The following is a 23,150-nucleotide window of genomic DNA, read 5'->3' as shown; positions in this document are numbered from 1 at the left end:
ACAAAGAACAATAAAAGTTCTTGGCCAAGGATATAACCAAAACAGATATAAGTAATATGCCTGATCCAGAATTTAAAATAACAATCAAAGAAATACTACCTGGGCTCAAGAAAAGCAGAGAAGACATCAAGGAGTCCCTTAGTGCAAGATAAAAAAAAAAAAAAAAAAAAAACCTAAAAAGAATTGGTCCAAAATAAAGACTGCTATAGCCAAGATATAAAACCAACTAGATATAATCACAACCAGAGGGGAAGAAGCAGAGGAATGAATAAGTGATATAGAGGATAAAATTATGAGAAAATAGTGAAGCTGAAAAGAAGAAAGAAATAAAAATATTTGATCACAAAGGTGGACTTAGGGAACTTAGCAACTCTGTAAAGCTAATAACATTATATCATAGGAGTTCTGAAAGAAGAAGAGCGGATAAAATGAGCAGAGGTTTATTTAAATAGATTATAGCTGAAAACTTCCCTAATCTGGGGAAGGAAACAGATATCCAAATCCAGAAGGCACAGAGAATGCCCATCAAAATCAACAAAAGCAAGCCAACACCAAGATATAACATAGTACAATTTGCAAAATAAATAGATAAGGAAAAATTCCCGGAAGCATCAAGGGAAAAGAAATCTCTAACTTACAAGGGAAGACAAATAATGTTACCAGCAGATGTCTCCACAGAAACTTGACAGGCCAGAAGAAAGTGCCATGATACATTCAACATCCTCAATGGGAAAAATCTGCAGCCAGGAATACTTTATCCAGCAAGGCTGATGATATTTAGAATACAAGGAGAGATCAAGAGTTTCCCATACAAACAAAAACTAAAGAAGTTTGTGAAAACTAAACCATCCTTGGAAGATATATTAAAGGAGACTCTTTGGTAAAGAAAGACCGAAAGCAAAAAAAACTGAAAGGAATAGCTAAAACCTCCAGATACAGCAACTTAACAGGTAATACAATGGTGCAAAATGCATATCTATCAATAATCACTCTGAAAGTAAATGGAATAAATGCTCTTAATCAAAAGACATTGGGTGGGACGCCTGGTGGCTCAGTTGTTGAGCATCTGCCTTTGGCTCAGGTCATGATCCAGGGGGCCTACTTCTCCCTCTGCCTGTGTCTCTGCCTCTCTCTCTGTATCTCTCATGAGTAAATAAATAAAATCTTTTAAAAAAAGACATAGGGCATCATAATGTATTAAAAAATAACACAAACCATCTATATGTTGCTTACAACAAACTCATTTTAGACTAAAGACACCTGCAGATTGCAAGTGTGGGGATGGAGAATTATTTATCATGGAAATGAACATCAAAAGACAACTGAAGTAGCCATACTTATATCAGACAAACTAGATTTTATTTTATTTTTTAAAGATTTATTTATTTATTTATTTATTCGTGATAGACATAGAGAGAGAAAGAGAAAGGCAGAGATACAGGTAGAGGGAGAAGCAGGCTCCATGCTGGGAGCCCAACGCGGGACTCGATCCCAGGACTCCAGAATTGTGCCCTGGGCCAAAGGCAGGCGCCAAACCGCTGAGCAACCCAGGGATCCCCAGACAAACTAGATTTTAAACCAAAGACTCAAGAGATGATGAAAGGCACTATATCATAATAAAGGGTCTATCCAATAAGAATATCTAACAATTGAAAATATTTATGTTCCTAACATAGGGGCATTCAAATAAATAAGTTAATAAAAACCATAAAGAAACTCATTGATAATAATACAATAATCATAGGGGACATTAACACTTCACATACGGCAATGGACAGATCATCTAAGTAGAAAATCAGCAAGGAACTAATGGCTTTGAATGACACACTAGACTAGATGGACTTAACAGATATATTTAGAACATTTCAGCAGAATAACATTTTTTTTTTCGAGTGCACATGGGACATTCTCCAGAATAAATCACATACTGGGTCACAAAGCAGGCCTCAACAAGTACAAAAAAAAAAAAATGAGATCATGCCATTCATATTTTCTGACCACACTGCTATGAAGCTTGAAAAAAACCACAAGAAAAAAATTTGATAAAACCACAAATGCATGGAGGTTAAGCAATATTCTGCTAAAGAATGAATGGGTTAACCAGATAATTAAAGAAGAAATTTTAAAAAGACAAGGAAACCAAGGAAAATGAAACACAATAGTCCAAAAGCTTTGAGATACAGCAAAAGTGGCTGTAAGAGGAAAGTATATAGCAATACAGGCCTACCCCAAGAAGCAAGAACAATCTCAAATATACAACCTAACCTTACACCTAAAGCAACTAGAAAAGAAACAGCTAATGAAGCCGATAGCCAGCAGAACAAGGGAAATAAGAAATATTAGAGCAGAAATAAATGATATAGTGGAGTGCCTGGGTGGCACAGTTCATAAAGTGTCTGCCTTCATCTCAGGGTTGTGGAATCAAGCCCTTCGTTGGGCTCCTCCCCTTTTCTCTTCCCCCTGTACATGCTCTCTCTCTCTCTCTCTCCCTCTCCCAAATAAATATGTTTTTTTTAAAAAAAAGGAAAAAAGAAATAAATTATATACAAACAAAAGCAATGGAATGGATTGATGAAACTAAGAATTGATTCTTTAAAAGACTGAATAAAATTTTTAGAAGATTTATTATTTACTTGAGAGAGAGAGGTAGAGAGTGGCATGAGAGTGACAGGAGTGGAGGACAGGGCAGAGGGAGAGGAAGTAGTAGGCTTCCTGCTGAGCAGAGAGTCTGATAAGAGGTGAGAGACTCCATTCCAGGACCCCGAGATCAGGACCTGAGCCAAAGGCAGATACTTAGCTGACTGAGCCACCCAGGGGTGCCAAGAATTAATAAAATTGATATCCCCTAGCCAGACATATCAAAAAGAAAAGAGAAAGGACCCAAGTAAATAAAATCACAAATGAGAGGAGAAATCATGCATGACAGGACAGTAATACACAATTATAAGAGAATATTATGAAAAATTATATGCCAACAAATGGAGCAATCTGGAAGAAATGGATAAATTTTTAGAAACATATAAACTACCAAAACTGAGGCAAGAAGAAATAGAAAATTTGAGCAGACTGATAACCAGTAAAGAAATTGAATTAGTAATCAAAAATCTCTCAGCAAACAAAAAGCCCAGGTCCAAATGGCTTCCTAGGGGAATTCTATCAGACATTCAAAGAAGTATTAACATCTATTCTTCTCAAACTGTTCCAAAAAGAGAAATGGAAGGAAAATTTCCAAACTCAGTCTACAAGGCTAGCATTACCATGATTCCAAAATCAGACAAAGACCCCACTAAAAAGGAGACTTGCAGGCCAATATCCCTAATGAACATGGATGCAAAAATTCTCAACAAGATACTAATAAATCCATTCCAACAGTATGTTAAAAGAATTATGCATCATGATCAAGTGAGATTTATTCCTCAGATGCAGGGATGATTCAATATTGGCAAATCAAGCAATGTGATATATCACATTAAGAAAAGAAAGGATAGGAACCATATGATCCTCTCAATAGATGCAGAAAAAAACATTTGACAAAGTACAGTACAGCATCCATTCTTGATAAAAAATTTTTTAACAAAGTAGGGTTAGAGGGGTCATATCTCAACATCATAAAGGCCACATATGAAGGACCCACAGCTTATATAATCCTCAATGGGGAAAAACTGAGACCATTTCCTCTATGATCAGGAGCAAGAAAGAGATGTCCACTCACCAATTTTATTCAACATAGTACTGGAAATCTTAGCCTCAGCAAACAGACAACAAAAAGAAGGTATCCAAATTGGCAAGGAAGAATTCAAACTTTTCACTTTTTACAGATGACATGATATTCTACGTAGAAAACCCAAAAGACACCATCCAAAAATTGCTAGAACTGATATACAAGTTCAGTAATGTTGAAGGATACAAAATCATGTACAGGGGGATCCCTGGGTGGTGCAGCGGTTTGGTGCCTGCCTTTGGCCCAGGGCGCGATCCTGGAGACCCGGGATCGAATCCCACATCAGGCTCCCGGTGCATGGAGCCTGCTTCTCCCTCTGCCTATGTCTCTGCCTCTCTCTCTCTCTCTCTTTGTGTGTGACTATCATAAAAAAAAAAATTAAAAAAATTAAAAAAAAACAAAAACAAAATCATGTACAGGAATCTGTTGTGTTTCCATACATTAATAAGAAGCAGCAGAAAGAGAAATCAAGGAATCGATCCTATTTATAATTGCACCAAGGACCGTAGGATACCTAGTAATAAATCTAATCAAAGAGGTAAAAGATTTATATTCTGAAAACTATAGAACACTTATAAAAGAAATTGAGGAAGACATAAGGAAATGGAAAAATATTCCATGGATTAGAAGAACAAATTGTTAAAATGTTTAGGCTAACCCAATGTAATTTACACATTCAATGCAATCCCTATCAAAATCCCACCAGCATTCTTCACAGCTGGAACAAAAAAATCCTAATATTTTGTATGGAACCAGAAAAGACCCTGAATAACCAAAATAATCTTGAAAAAGAAAACCATAGCTAGAAGCCTCATAATTCCATACTTCAGGTTATATTACAAAGCTGTAGTGAGCAAGATAGTGTGGTACTGGCACAAAAACAAACACATAGATCAGTGGAATAGAATAGAAAACCCCGGAATGGACCCACAGCCATATGGTCAACCAATCTTCAAAAAAGCAGGAAAGAATATCAAGTGGAAAAAAGTATCTTCAACAAATGGTGTTGGGAAAAGTGGACAGCAACATGCAGAAAAATGAAATAGGACCACTTTCTTATACTATACACAAAATGAATACAAAATTTATGAAAGACCTAAATGTGAGACAGGAGACCATCAAAATACTAGAGAAGAATACAGGCAGCAACCTCTTTGACATCGGCTATGGCAGCTTCTTAGTACACACATTGCTGGAGCCAAGGGTGACAAAAGCAAACATGAACTACTGGGACTTCTTCAAGATAGAAAGCTTCTTCACAGTGAAGAAAATAACCAACAAAATTTAAAAATCAGCCTACAGAATGGTAGAAGATACTTGCAAATGAAATATCTGATAAAGGACCAGTATCCAAAAATTATGAAGAACTTCTACTGAACACCCTAAAAACAAATAATCCAGTTATGAAATGGGCAGAACCCATGAGTAGACATTTTTTCCATGAAGACATATAGTTGGCAAACATAGACATGAAAAGATGCTCAACATCACTCATTATCAGGGAAATACAAATCAAAGTCATCATGAAATACCATCTTATGCTTGTCAGAATGGCTAAAATTAACAACACAGAAAACATCAAGCATTGATGAGGATGCAGAGAAAGGAGAACCATTTTAGATTGTTGTTTGGAATGCAAACTGGTGCAGCCACTTTGGATAACAGTGTAAAGGTTCCTCAAAAAGTTGAAAATAGAACTACTCTATGACCCAGCAATTGCACTATTGGGTATTTACCAAAGAATACAAGAATACTGATTCATAGGGACACATGCACCTGGATGTTCATAGCAGCATTATCAATAGTAGCCAAATTATGAAAAGAGCCCAAATGTTCATGGGCTGATGAATGGATAAAGACATGTAGTGTGTATGTATATTTGGAATATTACTCAGCCATCAAAAAGAATGAAATCTTACCATTTGCAAGGATATTGCAAATATAAAACTAGAGTTATATTATCCTAAGAGAAATAAGTCTTTTAGAGAAAGACAAATGCCATATGATTTCGGTCATTTGTGGAATTAAAGAAACAAATAGATGACCATCTGGGAAGAAAGAAAAAAAAGAGAGAGGGAGGCAAACCAAAAGAAACTCTTAACTATAGAGAACCAACTGAGGGTAGCTGGAGGGGAGGTATGCAGGTGATAGGCTAAATGTGTGATGGATATTGAGGAAGGCAATTGTGATAAGCACTGCGTATTATATCTAAGTGATGAATCAGTAAATTCTACTCCTGAAACCATTATTACACTATATGTTAACTAACTAGAACTTAAATAAAAACTTTAAAAAAAAAGAAACTCTGACTTATTTGGAATTTAATTTTATTATATTTTAAACTATTGTAGTTTCACAAATATTGCTTACTACATAATAGAAGTGAAGAAGATATACAGATTTATGCCTTTGCTAATTGTGGGTTATCACAGACGTGATAATTATATTAGAGCATACAGAATGGATTAGTGTAGAACCACTCTCTTACATATCAAAACAAGGAAATTCTCTAGATCTAGAAAAAGAAAGAAGAAGAAGAAGGAAGAAAGAAGAAGAAGAAGAAGAAGAAGAAGAAGAAGAAGAAGAAGAAGAAGAAGAAGGAGAAGAAGAAGAAGAAGAGAAGAAGAAGAAGAAGAAGAAGAGAAGGAAGGAGAAGGAGAAGGAGAAGGAGAAGGAGAAGGAGAAGGAGAAGGAGAAGGAGAAGGAGAAGGAGAAGAAGGAAGGAGAAGGAGGAGAAGGAGAAGAAATGGAATGTGAAAGACTCTAAAAACGTTGCTTGGGCCTTAAAATTCCAAAGCCCTTAAATACACTTCAGGCTTGCCACTGAAAGATATTTTTGCCATCTCAATGCCTCATGACAGTTGATGGGCCTACCCAGATTCAGTGGGCACATATTATAAACACTATGTAGAGACTTCTTATCATTTCAACTAAAATGACAGGTTCTTTATATTTGACACAAACCAAGCTTACCCTGCATTGAAATATTAAAAACAAAAAACTTGGGATCCCTGGGTGGCGCAGCGGTTTGGCGCCTGCCTTTGGCCCAGGGCGCGATCCTGGAGACCCGGGATCGAGTCCCACGTCGGGCTCCCGGTGCATGGAGCCTGCTTCTCCCTCTGCCTGTGTCTCTGCCTCTCTCTCTCTCTCTCTCTGTGTGTGTGTGTGTGTGTGTGTGTGTGTGTGTAACTATCATAAATTAAAAAAAAACTTCTTAAAATTATACATGAATATTTTTCATGAGTGTGTCTATACCACATGCTAGGCATTACACCATGTACTTGTTCTATGTTACGCCATTCAACCTGAACAACAGTTCTGGGCCATTATTATAATCATTTTACAGAAGAGTGAAACTGGCTAAGAATGGTTAAGTAATTGCCCCAGGTTACCACTTAGCCTGTGGCAGACTTGGAATTTGAATGAGGTTTGTTTGAATACATCAAGCTTTGCCTTATACATACTATCTGTGGGAGGAAACAAAAGTGAGCAAGCAAGTATGGAAAGAAAAGAGGAAAGAAAGAAGAAAGAAAGAAAAGAAAGAAAGAAAGAAAGAAAGAAAGAAAGAAAAGAAAGAAAGAAAGAAAGAAAGAAAGAAAGAAAGAAAGAAAGAAAGAAAGAAAGAAAGAAAGAAGAAAGAAAGAAGAAAGAAGAAAGAAAGAAAGAAAGAAGAAAGAAGAAAGAAAAGAAAGAGAGAGGGAAGGGAGGGAGGGAGGGAGGAAGGAAGGAAGGAAGGAGGAAGGAAGGAAGGAAGGAAGGAAGGAAGGAAGGAAGGAAGGAAGGAGAAAGAAAAAAGAAAGAAAAGAAAGAAAGAAAGAAAGAAAGAAGGAAGAAAGAAAGAAAGAAAGAAAGAAAGAAAGAAGAAAGAAAGAAAGAAGAAGAAAGAAAGAAAGAAAAAGAAAAGGTGATACCTATTACACAGAACTTGTTTTTCTCACTGCCCAGATTTGGAGTAGAGAGTAATGCCTGTTCCTAAAAAGAATCACTTCCCATTTCTTTTAACTAAACTTTTTAAAACTCTTATGTTTTGCCTTACCTTAAACTTGATCTTACTTTCAGCCAGAAGAGAAGTTTCTGGGGGTAATGAAAGAAAGAGTATGCTGGTAATAATAAAGTACCCTAGAAAGCAGGTACAGCTACATTATTTCCACGGCCCCGTATAAAATGAAAATATGGGACACATTCAAAAGGCAGAAGAAAGTCTTGTTTTTCTTCTGTAGTCCTTCTTGAATTGTCACAGTGTGTTGTTGTTGTTGTTTTTAATATATATATTTTCTATTAATGACCTGCCTTTCAAAGTATCAGGATATTTTGAGAGTAAGTATAGTGTCTTACAGTTAGTTAGTGGGGCCAGCCAGGGTTCGTGTGCCCAACCTCCATTCTCACCATGCATGTGCCCAGGTCCCTGATGGAGTAGGAGCATCCATGGTACCTGCAGCGGGGGAGCTGCTGGCTAACAACCCGTTCTGGAAGACGGAGAGCTGGTAGGAGACAGGAGACAGGATGATATGTGAGCGGGGGATCTAAGCCCCTGACTCATGCAAGATTCATTGTCCAATTAAACTTCACTTACAAAACATAAAGTTGTTAATCATGTCAAGATAAAAGCCATAGAGTGTTCATTAACGTCCCCTCCTGAGTGTGGAGCCCTTTGCAACCCTGGTGATCCCAGAGTTGTGAAGCTAACCCTGCTTGTAGGACCAGAGAGCACTCATCAGAGACCACGCAAAGAGAGCTAACTGTGCACTAATCTCACAGACAGGAGGGGGATCTAGATGAGAACACAACAAACAGCAAGGTCCATCAGGCCTTGCAGGTAGATAGAGGTAAAGTCAGGAACACTATTTTCTCCCCTGCCTGTTATCTTTTTAATAGTAAGCATACAACGAGGTAGCCCCTGGACCAAATCCCCCAACCGGAAGGGGTGGAGCTACTATGAGATGATGAGAGTATTCATATAGGTTTAAATATTTTTTGAATGAGTTACGAACTTCAGATTTGTCATAAAATTTGGTTTTCAGCTTCACCATTAAATGAGAAGTTTTGTTAATCTTGGCTAGAGCTGAATGATGCATACTCCTTGTCCTCTTGGGCCAATAGGACCATTCTCTTTGTCTCCAGAGTGCGGATGAAACTCTTAAATCACCTTTTTTTTTTTTTTAAGATAAATATTTATTTTTGTTTATTTCTCAGTTGGGATGAGGAAAGTCAAAAAAGAGGAACTGGTTTTCTTACATCCACCCCCATGTACTCATTTGTATTATTTTGAACAGAACAGAATAGTGAGTTTGAGTCCCTGCCTTTACACTTGACTTGCCCCATTTTACCCTTCACTCAAACATTTTTTTTCTACTTTGTCCTCTTTCTACATTGTCTTTTCTTTTTCTGTTCTCCCTTCTACATTTATTTTTCTAATTGAGCCTTTACTTTCCTCTTTTTGTTACTTTATCTGCCTTTTCTCCTTCTTTTTCCATTTTCCACCAATTCCTCTTCCTTGAGGATCTTATACTACCTCATTTTTATATTATAATTATTATTTTGAAATGTAAGCTGTGTAAAAGAAAGCATTAGAGAGATAAAATTGTTCTTAAAATTTTGGACTCTTTTGGAGCTTACTGTAATCTGGGCAAATTACTGAAGAACAATAAAATCACCAAGAAAAAAAGATACACAACACAGTCATCTCTTAATATTTTGCCACCAGGTATTATTGTTTCAGAGGAAATTTCAAATCCTTATAGCCACTGATTTAGAAAACTATCTCATTTCTTTTGCTAACTTGTGTCTAGAGACTGAGTTACTGATTGTAAGGGAGCTAGCTGAGTAAGCTTGATTGGATTCAGGTCGTTGTTCAATTCTGCACACATTAACAGATCCACACCAGTTAGGTCTCCATAACTGAAGATCAAAATAGTTATTTTGAACTTTATTTTGAATTTGAAAGTTATGTTCTATTTTATTTTGAACCAGCAGGAAATTTAGAGAATTGAGATAATGTGGTAGACGTCCGAAAACCATACTAGCAGCAACTACATCAGAAGAACTTTTTAATAGAATTAGATCGAATATAGTATTATGGAAAAGCACAAGGGTGTTAAATATAAGTATAGATTTCACTTTTTTATTACTAAATTAAATACTAACACTACATAGCTTCTTCGAAAGACTATAGTGTTCTAGTTACAGATAATCAGTTCAGAACTCCACTGTGACTTTAGATAAATCCTTCCTCCTCCAAGCCTCTTTAAAAAAAACTATAAAACAAAGATAGCAACCTAACATTAACAAAGTTATTATAAGTATCAAATAAGTGCTAAGAAAAATGCATCCAAGTAAATCTGAAGATCTAATTGACTTTTGAAAGCTATTCATGGATTGGGCAACATCCCATCTAGCAAGCAGAGGAGAGTTCTGAGGAGTTGTGCTAAATGGAAGGTTTCTATAGGAAGGAGAGTGATGTAAAATAGATTTTAGCAAAAGAAAAGAAAGGATTGTTTCAGGTAAGACTACTTTCCTTTATGGGGAAAAATGCCGGAGGGGGTTCTTATATGCTGATCTCATCTTCCTTCAGGAAGAAGGAAGGCCCGGTGGTGGTGAAGGCCCCATGACCTCAGTGACCTGGTTAAAAGACTACATTTCTTGCTTAAGGTACCAAGTCCAAATTTGGTGATTTGGCTAATGTGACACCATTTGGGGCTTGTGGTTTACTTCTGAACAAAAGATAGTGGCTATAAAAATACTTAGCAGAGTGTATCAATAGTAGTTAAGTTCATGCTAAACATTGGTACCAAAAAAAAAGTCATTATCTGCTGAGGACTTCCGTGCTTGAGGGAGGCAGGAAAAAAAAATCCCGTTCTCTGTGTTTACTTCTCAGAGTTTTTATATTTTGCCATTTATCTCTTCTTCCTCCTCCCCTCACCTTCCTTGCCTCCTCGTCCTTTTTCCTTTTACTATCTATTTACTGAAATCACTACCATAAATGTCAGGCTGTTACATGACCAAGCAAGCAATCAAGCTTTTCTTAAAACAATAAATAAACACTTGCCTAAGTCCTTATGTTTTTTTTTTTTTTTGCCAAAAAAAAACTCTTTTTCACTCTTCCCTAGATGTCTTTTAACTGTCAGTGAGCTTGCTGTTAGTTTAATAAGCTTCTAGCAATTCATATATATTCAAAGTTTTCAGCAATTATATCTGGAGAGAAATTAGATATAAAACCCATACTAAGGGTAGGGTTGGTATTTTATTTGTATTTTTCTCTCCAATATATGTCTGGCACAAAATAGGCATTCAAAAACTTTTTTTAAATGAATAAAATAATTAATAAAAACTATCATACTTCAAATGCCTATTATCCCAGTAGAAAAAGTATCCAAAGGTTCTGTATAGGCATTATTAATGTGTGTGTGTGTTTACATACACATAATTTATTTTTTAAATACCTTTCTTAGATGTCACACTTTTATAAAAAAAAAAAATAGATACTACCCAAACAAGTAGCTGAAAATATTGCCTTCAAAATATTCCAAAACAAAATAAATGTGGACAAGATTTTCCTGCAGAAAAATGAAAATTGTGTACTCCCTTTATTTAATGCAAAATTTTTGCTGAGAGCAGTTGCCCAGTCATAGACTTTCCCTCCCAGGTATGTTTGTATCCAGGTGGAAATTTTTCACTACTTCTAGCTGATGGCTAGATAGTGAAAGTTCTTATCATTTAGAATGGGATGCATTTATCTATCCTTTCTTTCCACAGATATTTCTTTAAAATCCACTATGTGGTAAGTAGTATGTTAAATAAGATTACCGTAATATTATAAGCAATGTAGCGATGTAGAAATATATAACTTATGCAATACACCCCCAAAGCCTCTAGTTAATAACTATAAATTTACTACAACATAGTATTAATTTCTTATGATCAGTATGAGGCAACTGTAAATGTAAAACACTCTATTCATTAGTATGTAATATACAGATCTTGTGATAAATACAGATGTTCTAGTAGAATCTATTAGTGACAATATTTTATCTTAAGTGATGGTTTTCTGTTTTGAGCTCAATGAATATTTTATATGTTAAGCAATTATGATGAGTGGCTCAGGAAGCAATATGATTGAAAATTTCTAAATATAGAAGTATTTTTCATTATGACTATTAGGAAAACATACTCTGGACACTATGCATTTATGTGTATGAGTTTTTCTTCAAACACATAATTTTATAATGAAAACTTTAAAACATGATGAAAATTGGAAAGAATTTTTAGTATCCCTATAGGCACATTAACGTATTCTATTCAACATTTTACTACATTTGCTTTATTATTCATCTTTTCATCTACCTGTAATTCAAGCCCTATTATTTTATATTTTAAAGGACTTTTGTAGACATCATTATACTTTTCCCTAAATACCTTAACATATATGCAATTACCTGAAGTTCAATATTCATTTATAATTTGTTGTTGTTGTTGTTAAGGGTCTTTTTATTGTTTAATTTTAATTCCAGGGTAGTTAACATACAGTATTATGTTAGTTTCAGATGTATAATTTGGGGACTCAACAATTCTATGAAATACCCAGTGCTCTTCCCAAGTGTGCTCCTTAATCCCCATCACCTATTTCTCCCATCACCCTCACCTACTTCCCTTCTGGTAACCATCAGTTTGTTCCCTATGATTGAGTCATATTCTACTTTGAACCAAACCTAATTTAAACCATAATTAAAACCAAATTTATGGACAGCCTGGATGGCTCAGCGGTTTAGCGCCACCTTCAGTCCAGGGCATGATTCTGGAGACCTGGGATCAGGTTCCACATCAGGCTACCTGCATGGAGCCTGCTTCTCCCTCTGCCTGTGTCTCTGCCTCTCTCTCTCTGTCTCTCTCTGTGTTTCTCATGAACAAATAAATAAAATCTTAAAAACAAACAAAACAAATATATTTTTAATGGAGACCTGGAGGTATATGTCAGTTTTCTAGGGCCACCCAGCCAAACTACTAGAAAATATACAAGTTAAAATGATAGAAATATACTGTCTCACATTTCTGAAGGCTAGAAATCTGAAATCAAGGTGATGGCAGGGTAATGCTCATTCTGAAACAGGGGGGAAATTCTTCATAGCCTCTCTACTACTTTCTGGTGGTTTGCTTGCAGCCCTCAGCATCCCTTGGCTTGTAGCCTTATTACATCAGTCTCTGCCTGTGTGTTCACCCCTCATGTATTTGTCTATTCTCATAAGGACATCAGTCATATTGTGTTACAGCTCACCTTTAATGACCTTTGATTACACCTGTAAATGAGGTATAACTTCCAAATGAGGTCACTTTCATGAATATTAATGGTTAGGACTTCAACATACTTGTCCAGGGGTCATAGTTCAATCCATATGTTATTTGATTTATGTCCCCTACATTAGTAGGTGAAAGATGGTGACAAGATTAAAATTATAGTCATTTCCTCCTTAAATATATTTGGTTTTTTGATGATGTAGAAATCATTTGACTATTGACATAAGTAATATATTTTTAATTTTGCTAGAAATTTTTCATCTCCTCAGTCCAATAGCTTTAGAAACAATGTAAATAGTCAACTGTTTCCTTCAAGCTCTTACACAAAAACACTAATACCAATATCTCGTTTCACAAAATCAGCAAAACATTCCTGACTGAAAAACAACAACAACAACAGCAACAAAAACAGCCTAAAGAGGAAGCTTGCATGATTCTGCATCATGAAAGCCTATCTGCCACTAAAAAACATTTGGGATAGCTGAAAACAACTTTTTTTTTTTTTTTTTTATGATAGGCACACAGTGAGAGAGAGAGAGAGGCAGAGACATAGGCAGAGGGAGAAGCAGGCTCCATGCACCGGGAGCCCGACATGGGATTCGATCCCGGGTCTCCAGGATCGCGCCCTGGGCCAAAGGCAGGCGCTAAACCGCTGCGCCACCCAGGGATCCCCAACTTTTGTTTTTTTTTTAAAAAAAAAACAATATAATACACTCAAAGATTGTGTTTATTAGTTTTAGGTCTAGGAAAGCCGCTCAATTTTTCTCTTGCTTTGGCCTAACAAAGTTTCACATCAAGAAAATCTAAAAGCTGTTAGAAGTGCTTAAATTCTATAAGAAAATAGAACTTCCTCACCTTGTGTCATTTTGAAACATTTACCTCTTACTAATTTAAGTTTTATTTGCAGAGCCCATCATCTATTCTAGTAAATAGAAGAAACATGAGAAACATCGCACAATGTAACATGAAAACTATAAAACTCTGATGTTTTTAGTCCTTTGAAAATGAATGTATTTAGCAAAAGTAAAAGAAAATGTACCAGTTAGCTCTGAATCTCAGCGTAACATTATAAACTCAAGACAATATTCTTTTTTTTGAATGTTCCATGTAGAGGAGGTAAAAATGCAATAGCCTCCATCACAATATGCAGGAACTAAGGCTCAGAGTTATCTAAGGTTACATAGCTGGGTAAAATCAGGGACTAGAGTCTGATTCATTTGTTTTAAAACCCTGGAGATTAATCATTTCACTTGTCTTTTAAAAATATCTTACTTTAACCATTCACCAGGGTTTATCTACAAAAGCTTGCTTTATATCTCAGCTGTATAAGGGACTGAGTCGGGTGGAAAGAGATATTAATACTATCTTCAAATGCTATTCTATCATAAGATTCTGATTTCATCTATTCCTATGGGTACAACGCAGCTAATGTTCTCTTTTAAAGATTTCAAAGTTTATAAGTGTGTGTAAGTAATTCTATTAGATTCTAAGTTGTATTTCAATTAGAAAATTTAGCAAAACCAGCATGGTTTGGAGCTGAAAGGGAAGAATACAAACACAATCAATAAATAATAACAACTTGGAACATTAGCTTTAAAAGAATAGATATGTAGGTCTAAATCAAATTGTAAGTTCTCCTGCTTTTATTTTTTTTATTAGAGCAATATAACAAAAATTAGTTCCACAAAAGAAGGGGATTAAAATGTTAAGAGTTACAATGAGAGTTCTGGAAGAAGATATAATGAAAAAAATGGAAGTAAAATTAGTATCAGAAAACCAAGAAAAGAAATGTTCAAAGCCCTGCTCTGTGAGCTGATGACAAAAGCTTGTATCTTCATAGTGTAAGGAAAAGAGGTATCCTTTCCTCAGATGAAGACTTTAGACTCTGTCATTGCTTCTTAGAATCTTGATCCCTTAGCTTCATCATCCCTCCATTCCACTATCCCTCCATTCAAATAGAAGCAGTAAAAGTGAACCAGCTTTCAAAATCACTGGTTGGGGGCACCTGGGTGGCTCAGTGGTTGAGTATCTGCTGCCTTTGGCTCGGGTCGCAATCCCCGGGTCCTGGGGTAAAGTCCTGCATCAGGCTCTCCTCAGGGAGTCTGCTGCTCCCTCTGCCTATGTCTCTGCCTCTGTGTCTCTCATGAATAAGTAAATAAAAATCTTTTTTTTTTTAAAATCACTGTTTGGCTTAGAGTCTCAGATTTCCTCGTGTTCAAGGCAGAAAGTGGATCAGGTTAGAAAAGTAAATAAATAGCTAAATAAATAACCAAACAAAAGAGACTGCAGCTGTTGCCTCTGTCTCATTGGCAATTTCATGCAAAATAGAGATCTTTGTACACCAAAGGCAATCAAATTCTCCCAAGGTTTATTTACAGCTTGATTTTTTTTGTTGTTTTCAACGCTTTATTTAATCAGATGTATCAAAGCTTATATTTGTTTGAAGCATTTTAGAAAAATCTGCATATACAAATTACTTCTATACCAGAAAGTCCATCCGAATCCATGTGTGCCTACCCACTGAAGCGAAACACTGATTCAGGAAAGAATAGTCTCAATGACTGAATACTAATAGTACATTGGGATTGAGACATGAAATAGACTTTATTTAGATATGGATTTATTCTAAAGTTTCATAAGTGAATAAAATAGATTAATGAAATACAATAGTTAATGATTACTTTTCACCTATTGATAAATAGGTAAATATTCTTAGGAATGCTATATTTTGTCGAGTCTAAGATACCATCAATCAAAAGTTTCTATTTAAACCTTGGTACATTTCCTTGTGGAAAATTGAATGGACACAGTACAACCCTAACCCTAACCCTAACGCTAACCCTAACCCTAAGCACATTCATCTATATAGCAAGACTAGATGAAATCAGAGGATAACATCTCTTTTAAAAAAAGAAAGAGAAAAAAAAGAATAAAGGAAAGAAAGGAAAGAAAAAAGAGAAAGAAAGAAAGAAGAAAGAAAGAAAGAAGAAAGAGAAAGAAGAAAGAAAGAAAGAAGAAAGAAAGAGAAAGAAAGAAAGAAAGAAAGAAGAAAGAAAGAAAGAAAGAAAGAAAGAAAGAAAGAAAGAAAGAAAGAAAGAAAGAAAGAAAGAAAGAAAGGAAAAAATACACATGAAAATGCCGTGGTATACATTTAGTGAGAGTGCACATAAATGCAAAAAGAGAAAAATATCTGTACCAAGAAACATAACACTCATTAAGTACAATGTGCTCTAAAGTGGTACTAATTTGTGATTCATAATAATCACAGTATGCTGGACTGGAATTTACTTTCCACATTCTAAAAAATAAAAAAAAAAGGTATGTAATGTAATGGTATGTAATGTAAACAAGGAAAAAATGTATCCTACTTACGAGTGAAGGTCAGCAAACTTGCCAAGGCTTGGAAACAGAACTGTTAAAAAATAAATGAGCTCATGATAAATGATCCTTATCTTTAAAAGTACTAACAAGACTCCCTGAGCTACAAAGGCCAGCTTAACATAATCTGTTTCCTTCAGCAATGCTTTGAGATGGCCCGTGCATCAACCTTAGTACTACCAGTGTGTCCCTAAATATGTCCCTAAACATGAGTTAATGAGGACCTAGCATTGCACTACCACTTGATAATGTGTAAAGGGCTGAGGAGTAGAATTGAAGAGTTAATGTCTCTGAATGTCTTGTCCCCACAAAACTGGAAATGGTACCTCTCCTCTGAGTCCCCATTGCACACAGCAAATATTTTATTAAGAGCAATTGGCCCACTTTTTTAAATTGATTGTTCCTCAATCTCCCTCCTTAGACTGTAAATGTCTGTATTTTAGGATCATACCTAGCATAACTTTTACATCTCAGGGGCTAGAAACTACCTAGGAGATTATAGGTGCTTAAAAAGTGTTGAAATAACTTCAGCAAGTCTCATTTTGACTTACTTATGAAAGATGCATGCTTAATGTAAGTTTTGCATGGATTTTTGGCAAGAAAAAGGGTAACTTTCATTTGCAGTTAGTGATCATCCTGGTTAATATTGGTATTAAAAACTGAAATTAGGAAGCACATTTACAAAAATAGTAATAGTTTTAAATGTTAAGTTTCTTTCTTGATTATGAAGAACACATTCAATACTATATCATTAAAACCATATATATGTGTTACAAAATATTTATCTACTAAATTAGTGTCTTTCTCACATGGAAGAAGATAATTGCTCTGTTCTATGCTGAATAGGGAGGGGAAGTTCTTCTGCATCTTGCATATATATTCTTCGAGCTGAGATTATTTCCAACTTTTGGCTAAAGGGACCTCCAATATTTGTTTCAGAGTTTTATTGAGATATCAATGTTATGGATGGGGATAGTAGAATCTCCCCCTTGATTTGACGGTGTTATGCAGTGCAACTTTATTTTAGACTCAGACCATAAAATGCAAGTGAAACTGAGTTTTCACAGAAATTCAGAGAGCGAGACTGAGAGACAGAGAGAGTAGAAAATATAGGACTGTTTCTATGTGGCGGGTTATACTAAATAAAACTGTAAAATTCAAGTTAAAGCTTTTCAGTGACAACGTTGACAGGCTGACTGTATATGGAATTTGAAGTTGCTCAGTAGTGCTATTATTTCTTAGATAAAACAATCACTTCCTATCTATCTTTATCATAGAAGAACCATTCTTTTCTCTTTCCCGCCCCATTTCTAAGTACAAACTCTATATACGTAGAAGAGTTTTGGTCCATTTCTGGTTAACTGGTTTGAACAACCATGTTCAATTTCATTATTTTGGTTTAAGAGTTGATGGAGTTTCTGAAATATATATTTTTAAAATTGCAGGACCATGTCTTGATGGTCAGGAGCAGACGACTAGTTTCTACTATAATTTACTTTTTATTAGAATAAAGTATGTTTTTCTTCCATGATAGTTGTTTTTGGTGACCTGCATCTCAGTGTGAAGCTCCTGTCAATTCCTAACTAACACAAAGGAAAAGAATAGAAAAAAAATGAATGCACAGGGAGTAAAATGCCATTTCACACTGGGTGCTTTGTAAATGTGAGCCAACTCACACAAATCCTTTAGGCATCAGTAGAAATGGAGCTGAGCCAGGAGAGAAGAAAACACGTCCAAATAGAGAAAGTTTGCTCAGCAAATTGAAATTCAAGCCTGAAATTGAAAAGTTTGAGTTAAATCTACTGCAAAGGGTACATTTCATCCTTTACTCATTTTTTCCCTAAAATGCAAAGTTTATTAAATATTGATTTTTGTTACAGATTCTTTGCATATTTTCATTCTCCTTCCACTTAATCTTCTGACATAGTAATTATCACTCAGGTAAATGGTAATAAACACATAATGCTAAATATTTGAACAATTTCATCCGAGTTTTCACACAGAAGTAAAATATACTCTTCTGTGTAATTATAGCTCAATATGGAAAATATAATTTGGCATTATTGGCTCAAAGCAAATACCTTTTATATCATTGTATAATATGTTTAATAAAAAAACAGTTTAGGTGTAAATTGGAAAACTTTTACAGTAAGTAATGTGTGATTTCATCATTTGATATTTGAGTATCAAGCTTTTGAATGTGAAAGTATTTTATAATCTAAAAATTAAATTTAATATAGGAGGTGGGATAAAATTTATCAACAAAACCAAAAGTGGCGTTAATAATATATTAAAAATTATTCACCCCTTGTGATCCAATTTGAAGCATGAATAGATTTTTTTCCATTTCCAAATTTTGATTATATTATTTACCAACAGTTAAGAGACATTTCCAGGTAGACCTTTATTGGAAAAATTCAGCATACTCTAAAAAATTTTCTTATTCTTCATCCACACACCAGCAGAAGAAAGAGAAAAACATGTATTCCCAAAACTTACAGAAGGTTGTGAAAGATATATTTTTAAATTATATTTATGTTATGATTATAAAAATAATATACACTCATTGGTGAGAACTTCTAAATTGCATGAGTGTAAAAGAAACTAATTAATTAATTAAAATTTAAGTTTATTCTCTTAACAACTGTTTTTTGAGTGGCTGATATGTACCAAGTACTGAACTAAGTGTTGAGCATTTAGAGGTAAGTATAGAATCCTTGTTTCTTGCTCACAGTATAGTGGTTAATTATCAGAGAGTATAAATAATTGCTATTAATATTTTATATTATGTCAACAGAGTTGAATAATATAACTTCAATAGAGTTTCTCATTATGCTTTTTCCCCACTTAATACAAGGATTAACTTTCATTAATTCATTACAATGTTGCCCAAACATAATTTTTAATGGCTGCATCTGATAGAGCATCATAAATCATGCTTTCTATAACTTTTGCAATGAAGTTGATGTTTCAGGTATGTTCCAGTTTAACTATAACAAATAATACTATGAAAAATATATTTATATATTTATTCATATTTTGATTGTCTCTTTATTATAAAATTCTAGAAGTAGAACGCCTGAGGCATAAGTTACTGTATCAGAGTTCTGCAGAGAAACAGATTCAGTAGAATATCTATTTCTGTTTCTGTGGAGAACCAGAAAATATATGTGTTTTAGACACTTATATATGTTTGAGACAATGGGGAGTTGTCTCACCTGATTAGGGAGGTTGAGAAGTCCCACAATCAGCCATCTAGAAGCTGGAGACCCAGGAAAGTGGTAGTCTATTTCAGTCCAAATCCAAAGGCCTGAAAATCAGGGAACAGATGGTGTAACTCCCACTCTGAGAGCAGGAGAGATTAGATGAGATGTCTTAGCTTACTCATGAGGCAAAGGAAATGGGGCAAATTCCCTCTTTCTCAGCCTTTTATGTTATTCAGACCATCAAAGGATTGAATGATACTCAGTTACAATGGGGAGGGCAATCTACTTTATGGAATTCACTAATTAAAATACTAATTTCATCTGTAAATACCCTAACAGACATACCCCATACCTCTGGATAACCTCTGGCCAGTCAAACTAACACATAAAATTAATCATTACACTAATAAACATTTTAAAACTCCTGATGTACGATGTCAAATTGACTTTCAGAAAGGTTTCAGCAAAATTACATGACTTCTAATTCTACATACAAGTTCCCATCTCATCAAATACTTGCAAATATTGAATACTATTCTACTTTACAATATTTAATGATTTCATACATGTAAAATATCTCTTTATTATACTTTTGCTCTTTATGACTAATTAGTGGAATATTTTATGGTTATTAACCACTTGAATTTCCATTTTTATGACTTGTCTCATGAAAGGTCAGGTACAACATAGTGATTTTAAGACTGCACTTTGAGACCAACTCTCACCAGCTACACATCTACTAACAATACAAGGAAATTCCCATTTCTTCACATCCTTAACAATGTTTGATTCTATTACGGGCACCTGGGTGTCTCAGTCAGTTAAGCATGTGTCTTTGGCTCAGGTCATAATCTTGGGGTCCTGGGATCCAGCCCTGCCTTGGACTTCCTGCTCAGTGGGTAACCTGCTTCTCCCACATGCTCATGAGATCTCTCTTCAAATAAATAAATAAAATCTTTTTTAAAAAGTTTATTTCTATTAAACTTTTCTAATTTTTCTAATTGCCACTGAGTTTGCTTTCCTAGTTACTTCTGTGAATTTTTATAGCCTTCATCCATTTTTATTAATTTATTTGTTTTTTTTTCTATTTCATTTATTTTCATTTTTCTGTTTTACTTAAGTTTCTAATATTAAACTTTTGCCAATTTTGGGGTTGCAAATGTGTCTTCATGTAATTTTGTCTCTCATTGAATAAAAATCATTGTTTTTATCTGTTTAAGCCTATCTGGTTTTCTCTTTAATTTTTGTTTTTTACTTCTTTGGGCTTTATAAACATTTTTTAAAAATTCAAACCATGACCATAAATATACTGCCCTGTATTTTTTTTATTAGTTGTAGGAATGTATTTATGCATCTATGTATCTTTCTTTCCATTATTTACATCATTTATCTATCTTTACATTTATGCTTTTTTCTCCACATAGTAAACCATTGTTTTCCAATGTCATTTGCTTTAAAATTTATTATTCTCTATTGAATTTTGGTAGTACATATATCAAGTTCTTTTTAATTTTTTTTAATTTTTAATTTTTTTAAAGATTTCGTTCATTTATTCAGACATAGGCAGAAGGAGAAGCAGGCTCCATGCAGGGAGCCTATTGTGGGACTCGATCCCAGGTCTCCAGGGATAGCGCCAAACCGCTGAGCCAACAGGGATGACCGTGTTCTTTTTTTTTTTTTTTAAGATTTTATTTATTTATTCATAAGAGATAGAGAGAAAGAGAGGCAGAGACACAGGCAGAGGGAGAAGCAGTCTCCATGCAGGGAGCCTGATGTGGGACTCGATCCCAGGACTCCAGGATCACACCCTAGGCTGAAAGCAGGCAATAAACCGCTGAGCTACCCAGGTGTCCCCATATATCAATTTCTTATATTTACATATTTCCCTCTCTATTCTGTTTCATTTGTCTGTTAGTAACATAATATTTGTATTAATATGACAGTATAGTATATCAAAATAGGTAAGATAAATGTTTCCCATCTCTTTACTCCTCTTTTCACAAACTTGAATTCAATTTTCATGAACCTCCTGATGTATAGTCAAAGGTGTAACAAACTCACAAATCTCACCAGGATCAATTCTGTCTTTTAAGAATAGACCCTTCTGGTTTCTGGCTGATTTTCTATGGAAATATCTTCAATCTTCCACACATATGTAGCATTATCAGTCAGCTAGGGATTTGGATGAGTCTACACACAGATTATGGTTCTTGACCTTTCTGCAATTAACTTGATTCCAGAATTGTCGCCTTAAGTAAAATGTATAGACTCAAATGTAGGCTACATTAAATGTCAGCTTGTAAATGGGATAAAATTCTAAATGGGATAAAATTCTAAATAAATTTATTTTTGGAAGTTACTTTCAATGAAACTATATATATATATATATATATATATATATATATATATATACACACACACACACATATATACTATGAAATGGAAAATTATGCTATTACTGTGCTTCAGAGATTTTTTTTTACGAAAATAAACTCTCCAGGACATAATCATCACAATTGTTAAGTATTCACAAGCTAATATCATCATTTTTACACATTGTTAATGCAGAGCTTTTGCAAGGTATTTAAAAGCCCAGGTCACCTTGTCAATGGTAGAAAATAGAGTATTACTTTGCCTCCCTGTGGATATATTTTCTATTAATTTTATTGGGGTTATATCTTCTGTCAAGTTTTTCATTGTAGACTTAACCTTTCTTTTCTTCACTTGGGATATATTTTCTTTTCCAGAGAAAATGGAAATCAACGATTTCAATTTGTCTTCATCTTGCTTCATACCAAAAAGTATTTAATCCTTGACTTTTACATTTATGAAATGGTGCAAAATAAAAGTCTCAAAAATGCCTTTATAATTTTGGAAATTGAATTTTAAGTGAATACTAAAATTAGAACAAAAGATCCTTATACAGCAGTGAAATACATATTATTTTAGTAAATTATTGAAAATTATTTTTCAGGGAACTATAATATATTGAGGATGATTAGATATTTGAAGTCAAAGAATAGAGAAGCAGCATTAAAGCATGGGTAGTGAATACTTCACAGATTTTAAACAAGGTCACTATAGGAACATACTGTGTTTTAAAAGGTATGGTGACTAGCACTGTGGTGAATTGGCTGGAAAGTGAGCAAGGCCAATTGAGAAATCTTGAAAAGATTGAAGAAAGAGATTTTGTGACAGGTGTTGCAGTGAGAATGTGAGTGAGATCTGGACAAAGATATCTAGGAAGCACTAGATAGCACATTAATAGCTCTAATGGTTGATTTAATGTTGGAAGGGTTAGGTGAGAAACAGGAGTAAATAATGGGAGACTCACAGGTGTGTGGCTGATTCAGCAGGGTTCCATGTTCTAAGATAGAAATGAGGAAAGTAGTATGTTTGGGAGTTAAGATGATGAGTTGTGTTTCCAGTAGTTTGAGTTCATCTGAACGCTAACTCAGTGAGATAACCACTAAAGAGCTAGAAATATGAACCAGGAAGTTATTCTGACATAAAGCTAGAAATATTTGGAAGCGAAACCACCATTATTTCTTACATAC

The sequence above is a fragment of the Nyctereutes procyonoides genome, unplaced genomic scaffold (genome assembly GCF_905146905.1).
Source record: "Nyctereutes procyonoides isolate TBG_1078 unplaced genomic scaffold, NYPRO_anot_genome, whole genome shotgun sequence".
In the NCBI taxonomy this organism is placed as follows: domain Eukaryota; kingdom Metazoa; phylum Chordata; class Mammalia; order Carnivora; family Canidae; genus Nyctereutes; species Nyctereutes procyonoides.
This window is presented reverse-complemented; position numbering follows the sequence as displayed.